Source organism: Cynoglossus semilaevis, chromosome 2, assembly GCF_000523025.1.
Source record: "Cynoglossus semilaevis isolate Cse_v1.0 chromosome 2, Cse_v1.0, whole genome shotgun sequence".
In the NCBI taxonomy this organism is placed as follows: Eukaryota; Metazoa; Chordata; class Actinopteri; order Pleuronectiformes; family Cynoglossidae; genus Cynoglossus; species Cynoglossus semilaevis.
Genome location: NC_024308.1, coordinates 12355741 through 12367500, shown reverse-complemented (window position 1 = coordinate 12367500; position 11760 = coordinate 12355741). Strand labels below are relative to the sequence as shown.

General features: G+C 42.9%; 1 protein-coding gene and 1 long non-coding RNA gene across 4 annotated transcripts in view; one reads left to right on the top strand and one right to left on the bottom strand.

Annotated features, from left to right (window-relative positions):
• Positions 1–5764, top strand: part of LOC112488681 (uncharacterized) — a 39086-nt gene extending 33322 nt beyond the window's left edge. Inside the window, exons 4-6 of one of the 3 annotated variants that reach the window (XR_003053022.1) lie at positions 4473–4547; positions 5057–5141; positions 5234–5764. This is a non-coding gene — a long non-coding RNA (uncharacterized LOC112488681). Of the gene's footprint in view, positions 1–4472; positions 5142–5233 lie in introns of all 3 variants that reach the window. The other 2 variants (XR_003053023.1, XR_003053021.1) reach the window with 2 other exon arrangements.
• Positions 1–11760, bottom strand: part of arhgap39 (Rho GTPase activating protein 39) — a 51537-nt gene that overhangs the window by 35705 nt on the left and 4072 nt on the right. The window lies entirely within an intron of this gene.

The window sequence follows — 11760 nt, the reverse complement described above, 5'->3', positions numbered from 1 at the left end:
AGGGAAAAAATATTTTTGTATTGACCTGGTTAAAATGAAATGAAATGATTAAAATCTTTAAAGAAGAAGAACTAGTTCCACAGCTTGTCTGAAGCTGATGTCTGGCTCCCTAACACCTCCTCGCCCCCCCAGTGTCTGTGTCCTGGTCCTGTAAATAGGGTTTTCCTGAAATACTAGCCCGACGTGTAACACAACACGTTTTCTAGGATTCCTGTCGCTCAGATTCCCTTCCACAGCCTGAGGACAACATTCCTGTTTGTTCCTGCTTTAATGATTCAGCTTTTTACAGTTCTGTGTTTGTTTTTTTACACAGTTTTATTTATTTTTGTATTTGGTGTCATTTAAACCTCTCGTGTTCTCGGAGGAGTCAGTAAACACAGCACTGTGAACAGTTTGCAGCATTATGGAGAACTCATGCAGCTGAGTTTGAGTCACACACACACACACACACGTGCACAAACATACACGCACACACTGTGTGTGTGACACCGAGGCCAGCAGCTGTCTCCTGCAGCCAAACAGGAAGCTGACGCTGGCAGCTTGGAGACAACATGAATGTGTCCCTGTGTCGCATGCTAGCACATGCTCGTCCGTCTGCTTCGCAGCAAATGAGTCAAGTCAACTCCTCGCTCTCCTCGTCCTCCTCATATTAGAACCTTTAAGTATTCCCTGTGGCTGACAGCTGTAAAAACCCAATGAATTAAGACGGACTCAGTGGGTGTGGACTCCCCCTGAGGACTGACACAGTGAGAACGTCTCTGGGGTGTCCCGCTGAGCTGAGGGGGTAATTAACTCCAGGTCACACGTGACAACATTATCTAGTAACATCGCTGATGTCCTTCTGAGAGAGAAAATCTAAAGTGACGCAGCAGACCCACAAACACAGACGCCTACAAACCAGGCAGAAAAAAGGTGAATGTGTATATAATATCTACACATATATACATATATATCTACATGTTTATATATGTATATAGGTCATATACTGTATATATACATATTTTATGTATATATGTATTTTTGTATATACACATACTGTAGATGTAGATGAAAATATACATGCCTTTTCAAACTAATCACTGCACTCTAAAATATGAATAATCTTTTTTAACACATTAAATATTTCATTTGGCTCAGAGGACCTGTGGTGACAGAGTTTGGTCTGTTCTACTCTCACCGTGCATAGAAGTTGTTTTTAAAACTAAACTCCGGTTGGAGTTTGAGGTTGCAGCTCAACCTCACGTGCCGCACGTTACCTGCAGTAACATGAGACAGCGGAGGTGTCAGCTAACACCAGCGCTAACACCTGAGTTGTTACTAACCTGTAGTAGCGTTAATGGTGGTCATTAAGATAATCCACAGTCACATGAGCAGTGACCGCAGCTCAGGCAAATTAAAAGCCTGGTTTCAGGAAGAAAAACGCAGAACTGAAGAAAACTGGCGAACTGCACAGGTTGTTGGTCTAACAAAAGTAAAAGCAACTGTTACGTTTAAGTAATAAAAAGTTATGCGTTACTTCTGGAAAGAAATCAATGCATTTTAAAGATAGTTCTTTCTTGTTAGCCTCGGTGCTAACAGCCCTCCTCCCCTTTTAAACTGTTGTTAAAATTACTAATATTTCTTTTCCTTCGCATATAATTTCAGAAATTCACATTTTACTGATTTCAACAGTTTTGTCGTCTGAAAAACAGACCTGGTTTGGTGTAAACACACAGACCAGCGAACACGTGCTGAGCTAGCTTTAGTTACAATGCATCTGTCTGTCTGGTCAGTGAACAGACAGCTCGGTGTAGGAACCTTGCTGCGTTCACTGATCAATTTATTGTCTTTGAATAACTGTAGTAACAACAGCGTTATTGGCCGATAATTGACCTGATCAGATATATTCTTGCAAAACTCAGTCTTTACTTTAATGTGCAATACAGTCCATACTGTCTTTGAACACTGAAAATCCAGGAGTGGAACTTCTCTACTCTGAACCAGGAATAATAGGGAAGGGCTGCCTGAAACCTCTCCCCCACCTCCCCCGTCTCCCCTACAGTGGCAGCTCTATCAAACCCAGACCACTTCAGTGCTGCCAGTTTGTCTCATTTCATCAGCTTTCATTTTTCATCACCACCCCCATCTGTACTCTTGGGTAGCACTGTGTGCGTGTTACTGCACCGGTGCTGGTGGAGCTGGAGTCTCCGGTTGGGTGATGTGGACCTCTCAACACCCACACACTAAAAATAGCTGCAGCAGCAGCAACAGACGGAGCAGCGGGTTGTTGAAACGTTGGAGGCAGACGACCTCCTGGAACAGCTTTTACCCCGCAGCATTACAAGATGTGCAAGCTTTATGTCTAAATGCAGCCCCCCCCCATACCCCTCCCTCCCCCCATGTTGACCTATGGAACGTGCAACTCATTTTTAGGCTCTGAACCGGTTTCCTCATAATCCAGTCTTTGGATTGAACTTGTACGTCATCTTGGTTGAGTAGCGCTTCAATTGATTCATAACATTTGTTATTCAAAGGTTCCTACTTTAACATCTCAAATCACCAACAAACAATGGGTATTTATTTGGTCTAAAGCTAAACAATTTTAAAGAATAATTAATTACACGCAATTGGGGTTGAACCTAATCCTCAGTCTGCAGGTCAATGAAAAACCTACAGACAATATGGAAGTCTTATACAAGTTGACTGTCAAAGAAAAAAACATACAGCACATAACAATTAACCAAAGATATGATTTATTGGATCATTTTAATTCTTCAGTTAACTGACTTTTAAGGATGAATGGTTCATGGAGGTTTATTTAACTCTAATTTGTTTTCAAAGTTAAATAATGAAATTTATTCTGCAGCATAGTTGATTTTCTTTGAATAAAACTTTTAGACATCTGCTATATTTAAATCGTAATCAGTAAAATGATCAGCCAATTTGTCACCAGTAAAAGAATAATCACTTTATCCCGTGAGCAAACACAACATTTGTGCAGTTAAATCTTCCAGCACTGATCAAGACTGAAGATGTCCAACCGAATCACAGCTTCACAGAAACCTCTCTGCTACAACAGAGAGTCCAAATATATCTCCATCACAGCCAATCTCCTGCCATCTGTGTGTGTGTTTGTGTGTGTGTACATGAGTGTGTGGAGGTGTGATGCAGTGGTTTCTGCTGGAGGCTCTTCAGCACAAAAGCGTGTGGAGATGGTGGTCTCCTAGCAACGACGGCCTTGGCAAATTCCCTGACCCTTGGGTTCTTCACATGTGCGGTGTGTCTGGAAACTGAATACCTGCCATAAACAGTTTGAACTCCAGCCGCCAGTCACACACGGCTGACACACACACAGACACACACCCCGGCGTTTGTAACGCGTGGATGGATTTGAAATCAGTCTTACTGCTGCATCATTACACTCAGTGTGTAAACACTGGCTCTGAGCTGAAGCTGCGGTCGGATCCAAGAGCCGTCGCTTTGCTTAAGTTCACTGATCAGGAGACAAACAAACACCAACACTGGGAACAAAGTCACTATATAGACTGCTACTGGAGGGGCCGGCACAGAGGGTCAGGGGTCACAGCCTGGTCGTACGTCAGGCGGTTCCTCTGACTGCAGATATACAGACGCCTAACGACAAACTGTTTAACAAGCCAGGGCAAACAGTGGGCAAAGAAACAGTCATGTGACCACAAGGTGCTTTCACTTCAGCACCGCTCCATCAATCAAAGACCAATTGGCTCCAGCTTTATTAAAAAATAGGTTCACTCTGCCAGTTTTAGCTTCTCTGAAAATTAAGTTCACCAAAGGTTCATCGACACTGGCTGATTCTAGTCCAGACTTTGTTGTTTTATCAGGATAATATCTAGAACGGATCGATGCCAATGACAGGATCATGCACACAGTTTACTCCCCCTGGTGGTAACTGTAATGTAACAGTTCACTACAGGTGCTGCTATTTCTGGAAAAAACACGCAGAATGTGGTTAATTGTTCACTCAAGACTAGCCAATGGTGTGAATGAGTGTGAATGGTTGTCTCAATATGTTTCTCTCACATATCTAGAACGGATCGATGCCAATGACAGGATCATGCACACAGTTTACTCCCCCTGGTGGTAACTGTAATGTAACAGTTCACTACAGGTGCTGCTATTTCTGGAAAAAACACGCAGAATGTGGTTAATTGTTCACTCAAGACTAGCCAATGGTGTGAATGAGTGTGAATGGTTGTCTCAATATGTTGCCCTGTGATGGACTATACACCAAATATAATATTTTTGTCGACCTGAGAAGATCTGCTCAGACGTGGTCAGATCTATGGCAAAGAACCTAAAATGCTTTCAGTGCCTACAGGAAAATGAGAGTTGTGGTGGAAGCAGCGTCACAGATGGGCAGCACAGTGACTATTCAGCCTAGCGTGACAGCACACACTCTGCAGTCCCTGCTGCCATGTTGTGCAGCGTTGTCACACACTCTTGTTGTTCCTCAGGCCTTCGTTAAAGCACGGTGAGAAAAGAGGGACAAGACAAAACCATCCACAGGGGGCGATAACCCAACCAAACGGGTGGGTTGCCTGTTAATTGAGTACAAATCAAAGTGTCCCACTCCGGCGTCCTGTCTCGCACCACTGCCTCTGCCCACAACACCCACCTACCGCAAATACAACAGTGGCCGACGGGGGAGGTTTTAATTCTAATACACTGACAGCACCGTATGTGTGAGTGTGAGTGTGTGTATGTGTGTGTGTGTGTGTGTCAACATGTAAAGTTGATTAGCTCCTCAGCTGCAGCATGGCTAATTAAAAGTGTCTCCTGCTTGTTAACCCAGTGCACACTCCCAGCCTGCCTTTCTGCACAGCGCAGCTCTGACGCTCCATAAATCCTGCAGCAGCTCAAGCTCCACTGATTCATGGTCTTTTTATTCAGCCTGAAACACCAACACACACACTTCCTGTCTTTAAATGGCTACAATTAATCAGCATGGATCCACATGATTCATTATTCATGTTTTGATTCCAATCATCTTGGTTTTTATTTACTCAAAACTGAGAGAAATGTTTACTTTCTGTATTAGATTTAAATCCAGTGCCGGTGCAGAGGAAAGAAGACAGAAAGAAGAACTCAACATCTGACTGTTCTCCAGTTCTCCACAGTCACAGGTAGAAACAAACCACCGTTCACATTCACACCAAAGGTCAATTTTACTCTGGTTTGTTCTATGGAGTCCTCTGTTTTTTTTTCTCTCCCATAGAAACACGTACACGGCCACACAGATCTCATGTTTGTCCGTCCCCATCAATCCCTATACAACATAATGAACTGACAATTACCCTGTGCATCTGCATGACATCCATGTGTTGAACTTAATAGAGCTGTGAGTTGCAGCTGAGGTCACATTCAACCAACCTTCCTGCCACATACCAGCACCACCTCCTCCTACTGCACCGATCAATACCCATTCCCTGACAACATGAGACCCCTGTGGTGTTGAAAAAAAAGGCTGTGAGTCTGATCAATGCTTCATTTTTACCTCTAATCCCCCCCAACTGAGCATCAGCCCTTCACAATGCATATATTACGGCACAAAGTACTCTTAACACCACTATTACTTCATTTTAAAGAGAACAGAAAAAAAAGAAAAACTGCAGCAGTAATTTATGTTATATAAGCTCTATGCTCTGTATACAACACCCTATATCACTATGTCAGTGCAGAACAGCTGCTTCCAGACCTGCCCTGAAGTACACATGTTGTCCACTAGGGCTGTCAAAAAGAAAATAGTTATTTATATTTAAAAATGTGGCATATAAAAGATGAATGTTCTCACTGAGTTTTAATCTTTTGTCCACTTGCAAATGTTATTTTAGCTGCAATACCACTGTTCACCAGCAGGAGCTAGCATCAAGCACAAAACTGTGACTATGATGTTTAATATGCATCATATTTTATCATAAAAGTACTAAACTAATCTGCTGGATTTGACTCTTTACATCAGCATTTAAAGAATCCAACCGTAGTTAAAGTCTTGTTTTTCTGTTAGAAAGAACGTTAACTAGTACATGTCACCAGACAAATATTACCCTGAATCATCAGAATAGATACATATTTTGGATTCTCCAGTACTGCAGTCCTAATGTTGGCCCATGTGGACCATTTTCTATCAAAGCCTCTGTGACTGTGCTCCATCCCAGGAGTATTAATACAATTATTAGTACTAATATTGACCACAAGATGCAGTACTTTTTTTGTATATAGCAAACCCACCCTGACTCCCACTGTCCCTCATGTTCAAACAGATACCCCCCTACCCTTCAACCTCACCCCTCTTTCTCCTTTGGGGGTCTCTCCAGAGCCCTTCAGCCAAACACATTTACACAGTAATCCTATTAGACAGAGAAAAGTGCTCCCTCTATCTCAATCTCATCATCTGTCACCCCCCCATCCCTCAGTGTGCCCCCTCCCCACCCACTGTCAAGGCCAGTCAATATGATGCTATCTCTGCTCAGCATCACATTCATATTCAACCAGGCTTCACTGCAGCCACAAACGTGTGTCAAACTATGGCATCAGGCCTCGTGTTGGTGCCACTGAGCGATACAGGCAGTTTGCTGATGTCACTGTTCTGCTGTTCTCACTGTTCTAGCTACGGCTGATGCTCAAACTCATGTTAAGTCTTCCCTGTGTTAGGTCTGAACCGTCCCCCGGTTTAAAGGAAAAGTAAAGACCAAGGAATTTCCTATTTTTACACTGCTGTCACTACAATGTTGTTGAGTTTGTTTCCCACGCTGTTGCATTTTCTCCCATTTCCTTCCATTCTCTGTCTTTCTTCCCATCCTTGTTCCGCTCTCGCCCGTTCAGGAAAAACAAAAGCAGATTTTAAGGATATTTAAAAGAGGCTCAGCTCTTATTGTGCCTGAGTCCAATGGGCAAGGATTCCAGTGTGACAAAAGACCAGTCAACCTTTTTCACAAACACTGACCTGGGGCTAATCTGCAAGGCTCCGTCCACATGTCTCAGTGGTGGAGGGCAAATACCAGGTCAGTAAATCAGAGGGATTTGGGAGCAGGGCTGCTCAAGCCCTTAGGATTGTGCTATAAAATTTAAAAATCAATATGAAATCCAACAGGGAGCCAGTGTGGAGGAGCCAGTGCAGGGGTGCGGCGGGAGTGTTATTAGAGTTTGTTCTTTCTGAGCTGATCCAAACAGAAAAAAGGAAAAGAAAGAAAAGCCAAAGACATTTTTATCTCTGAAATGCTACAAACACTCTGGAAGATGATTGGCTGGTGTTCAACACTGGAACTTACAGCTGGTCAAACCAAAGTGTCCAGTGACAGTAATATTTCACCACAGTACTAGTACTATTTCTTATACTCAGATGTTGCAGCACTGTTTTTAGAACCTGATACTAAGGGTGTGTATTGGCAAGAATCAGGCGATACAATACGTATCACAATAAAGGGCAACGATTCAATATATTGCGATACTATAGGCACGACTTTAAGTTGAGTTTTTTTTCTAAACAATGTAACTGTAGTCAAACTGTCATCATAATAAACACACAACACTGGTCCATCCTAACATCAGGTCACTAACATTGGAACAGAGGGATCTACATTTGGAATCACTAGAGAAGAAAGAAAATGAATCAACACCAGGAATATTTGACTGGGAATTACACCCCTACCTGATATGTTAACAATGGATCAAGCTGTTAGAGCGCCCTCTACTGAATCACTGAAGATGCATTCACAGACTGAAATTATGGCCAAAGTATCTTGTGGATATTGGTGTAATTTAGAGAAGTTGGTGAATTTAGAAGGGAGGATAAGTCAATACGCATTTAATGTTGACCTTCAGTTTCATTTGTCAGTTTGTTAGAATCAGCTGTTGTGATAAATCTGCACTCTAAATTTTGAAGCTGCTCTTTTGACCTTTCACCCCTCTTAAAGACTCTTCCCAAAGACTTGTCTTGGCGAGGCATCTTCCTGCCATGTGGAATTTTATTACTTTCGGTGTGAAAAGTAGAACTCAGGAAGAATGTATTAATTCCCAGAATTCCCAGAACAGTAGTGTGTCATCCATCTTCGTATTCACTGTGACTCTGGTAAACCATTAGTGGTTGAACAGAGATCTCACTTACAGTTTTAATGTATTCACAGTCTTAATTAATCAGTGCGGCTGATAATTTAACAGTGAATACATCATGACGGCCAGGTTTGAGAGGAGAACAACTTTAACATCAGCAAAACATTCCTGCAGGAAATAACAGGGACAAAGTGTGTGTGTATACTATGTGACAGTTACAGCAGTGGCCTAATGGCTGCAGCATTGCTGATATGAATATTTCAGCCATGTGCTGCTGGCACAACACACAGGCCCAGTGCCACACCCTGAATCTGGGATCAAATGTCTAGTTGGCTGCCAGACATGCAGACGCTAACAGTGTGAGCAGCCACCGGGTCGAGGCTGATCAGTCCCAGTTCAGTGCTGATCATTAAACAGCTGAGAGTTTGAGGGTGGTTCATACTTAAAGGTCTGGAGCGGTTCTTGTTCGCAAAGGCAAAAACTCAAACATGGTGGGTCAGTCTAGTCAACAGACTAGAAAGTTCTCCATCATTTCTAAGACGATAATTATTACCACCAGTGTGACCAACATTAAATACAGGTTTACAGGACAGGATACAAAACTGTAAACTGTTAATCAACCAAACCCACATTGTACCATTAAGTTTCACAGACACTAATTTAATCCTAAAAACCACACAGAGCAAATAAGATCAAATACACATGTACAGTAGTTCAGAAAACCAGTGACCCTCCTGAGTCTAATGGGAATCAGGTTCTCGGCCTAACATCAAAGCAAGGGTCTGCAACCCTGTGGCTCCTGAGCCACGTGTAGCTCTTTAGCCTCTCTGTAATGTCTCTGTGCAATGGATCAAATTGAGCCTGACAGTGATACATCAGCTGCGTAACATAAGAAGCTATATTACTACAGTAAAAACCAGTTTTACATGTCTCACTGAATTTACAGCTTACATGCTAATGGCCAAACAACATAAAGTCACTGTCTTCTTAACGCGACGTGTTACATTTGTAGGTTAAATTACAAATGTGACTGTATGTGGTTGAAGTGAATGAGTGGTACTACTAATAATAACTGAATCTGAACTGATATCTTGTCTAATTAGTCATTAGCTGCATGGAAGGTTTACACACAAAAAAATGTACCAAAATAGCAGAGAACCCATTTCATGCACAATACAGAGGTAATATCACGGAAGAAGGCTTGTTCTGATCAGTGTTGAGCAGGGAGGGGCCATAATTTTGTCAAACAGATTTAATACTAAAAAAAATCCCTTGTAGGCCTGTGACTAAAATATGTGAAACTGCAATCTCAGTATTTCATCTATTTGAAGTCAAACCTCACATATCTAAACGTATCCAGCGCAAAATTTGGATCAATGCTGTAGCTGCTGCAGATCTCCAGAGAGAAATTAAAACACAGGCTTGAATATTTCATCAGTTCGTCCATCACTGTTAACCATCACAGGTCTGGGGCCCCATAAACCTGGGGGCCTGTATTTGGACCAGCCAGTTCTACACTGACTTGAACTTTCATCATGTAACAAACATCAGTCGGGCATAAAATTAGAATGAATAAATCAGAGGAGTAGTGGTTAGAAGAAACAATAAAAAAAAACCTCAATTTCCCTGACATGTCATGATTTAGTTTGGCGCTTACATTAAGGTATTTACTATTAAATGTCATAAATATTTCCACCTGTCACATTAAAACCATCACAACAGTTGTGCACTGACGCCATTAGGTCCGTGTTCTGCAGGAGCCATTATCCTACGACGGCGCCGTCAGACCGTTCCATCTGCAACATGTGATCAGAAGAGCACACGCTGTCTCATCACTCATCAATTATGAGTGTGCACTTGAAAACGAGGATGGTGCATTTTGACCAAATCAGAGGGAAAACAGGAAACACGCCGTGTGTGTGTGTATCAGAGGCCAAGGGGCTTTACATGCACCATAGTGATTTACATGAGACCCTGCAACACAAATTCAACAGCCATTAATTATTAACCCAGTCTTTAGAGCTGCCGGGGAGAAACTGTCATGGTCTATACTTCAGATGCGGCCACAGCCTCACGTTATGGGCGGAAATATTGTTTTAAAAATTCCATTATTCTTAGTGAACGCAGCTCAAACCACTGCTGTAGAGCAAATCTTCCATCTTACTCTCAGGTGTTTGTCACACTGCCTCTGGTCTGTAGTCACAAATATAATATACTATATTTATATGATATATTAGATCAGTGGAGACCTACGACGTCATATTATACTGTAATTTTGTCTTGTCATAATCTCGTAAACAGTTGCTTCCTTTTGCAAACACAGAGGGAACAACAACAGCGAACCACCCAGGTCAGAGATGAATCACATCCGGGCCCTGACACAGTACTTTTCTTCCAATCCTCCTTTTCCTCGTAGTAAATATAATGCGAGAAAAAAACAGAGGGGGGAAAAACAGGCATAAAAAGGTCCAATGAGCCACATACAAATAATGTTTGGCCAGAATACAACTAAATACATAAATCCTAAAAATATAAATAAAACTTAAAACTAAAATAACAAGTTGTACAAAAATGTTTCTAAATTAATCCATTTTAAATTCACCACACAAACAGCTCAAAGTTAGCACAAAGTAGTTAACTAGATTGGCAATGTGCAATTCAATTTGGTATTGGGAGCTTGGGCAGTAGGTGGAATTGTACCTGAAACTACTGCATGACAGACAGATGTCCTACCATTGCAGGACTTTTTGACATTATGTCAAAAAGAGGCGCTCCTACACTGAAAGTGGACAGTGACATTTTCTTTAACAGAAAGAAGCCTGGGCCACAAAATAACCTATCCATGTACCACGATTGGCCCCCTAACTGCATTTTGGGCAAAGCTGATTTAGTTTATTTGCAAGGAATTAGAGAATTACAACCGAATTTCCCAGAGTAAATTACTGATTCAAAAATGGCTGATAGATTAGGTGATAGTGAAAATGCGGACTCTCCAGCAGACGCGTTCTTTTAAAAAGCCGAGAACTGAAATGGGATTTGGTGGCGCAGACCGTGGAGCAGGGCGTCCACACGCTGCTCCATCGTCCATGAGGACGTGGTGTTACCGGGATGATGGTGCCACGGATCTCCATTTCGAGAGCCTCCTCTCAAGGGAGGCGCCTCCATCCATCACAAGAAGCTGGAGGATGAGGGATTAACCAGCTCCAGCACCCAACTGCCGCCGGGGACGGACTGGAGCTTTGGATGTAGCATTTTCATCACTGCCACCGTCACCACTATCATCACCGCCAGCCGGCTACAGTAGCAGCTTTTAGCTGCATTCCAGTAAAGAGACGGGGATTCGGAGCGACAGGTGCAACAGCATCCTCCTGCTCCTCCTCCCCAGCCTGTACCGCTGCTGCCACCTTCACAGCCGCCCCGGAGGACAAAACACGCCGAACAAACAACACAAACATGCGGCCGTTTGTAAACATCATTTTGTAACTATTTGTTACGATATGAGTTATAATGTAGCTGCTTCGGATAAAAGCAGTCCCAGCAGGAGCTCGGTTAAAGCTCCGCCGCTGAGCGGAGCTGGCAGCCGGCCTCCCTCCCTCCTTCTCTCCGCTTCGCTGCCCGGTGACACGCAAAGGGCAGGAGGAGCAGGGAGAGCGGACGCAGGCCCACTGATCTATCCCGCAGGGTCCCCGCGCA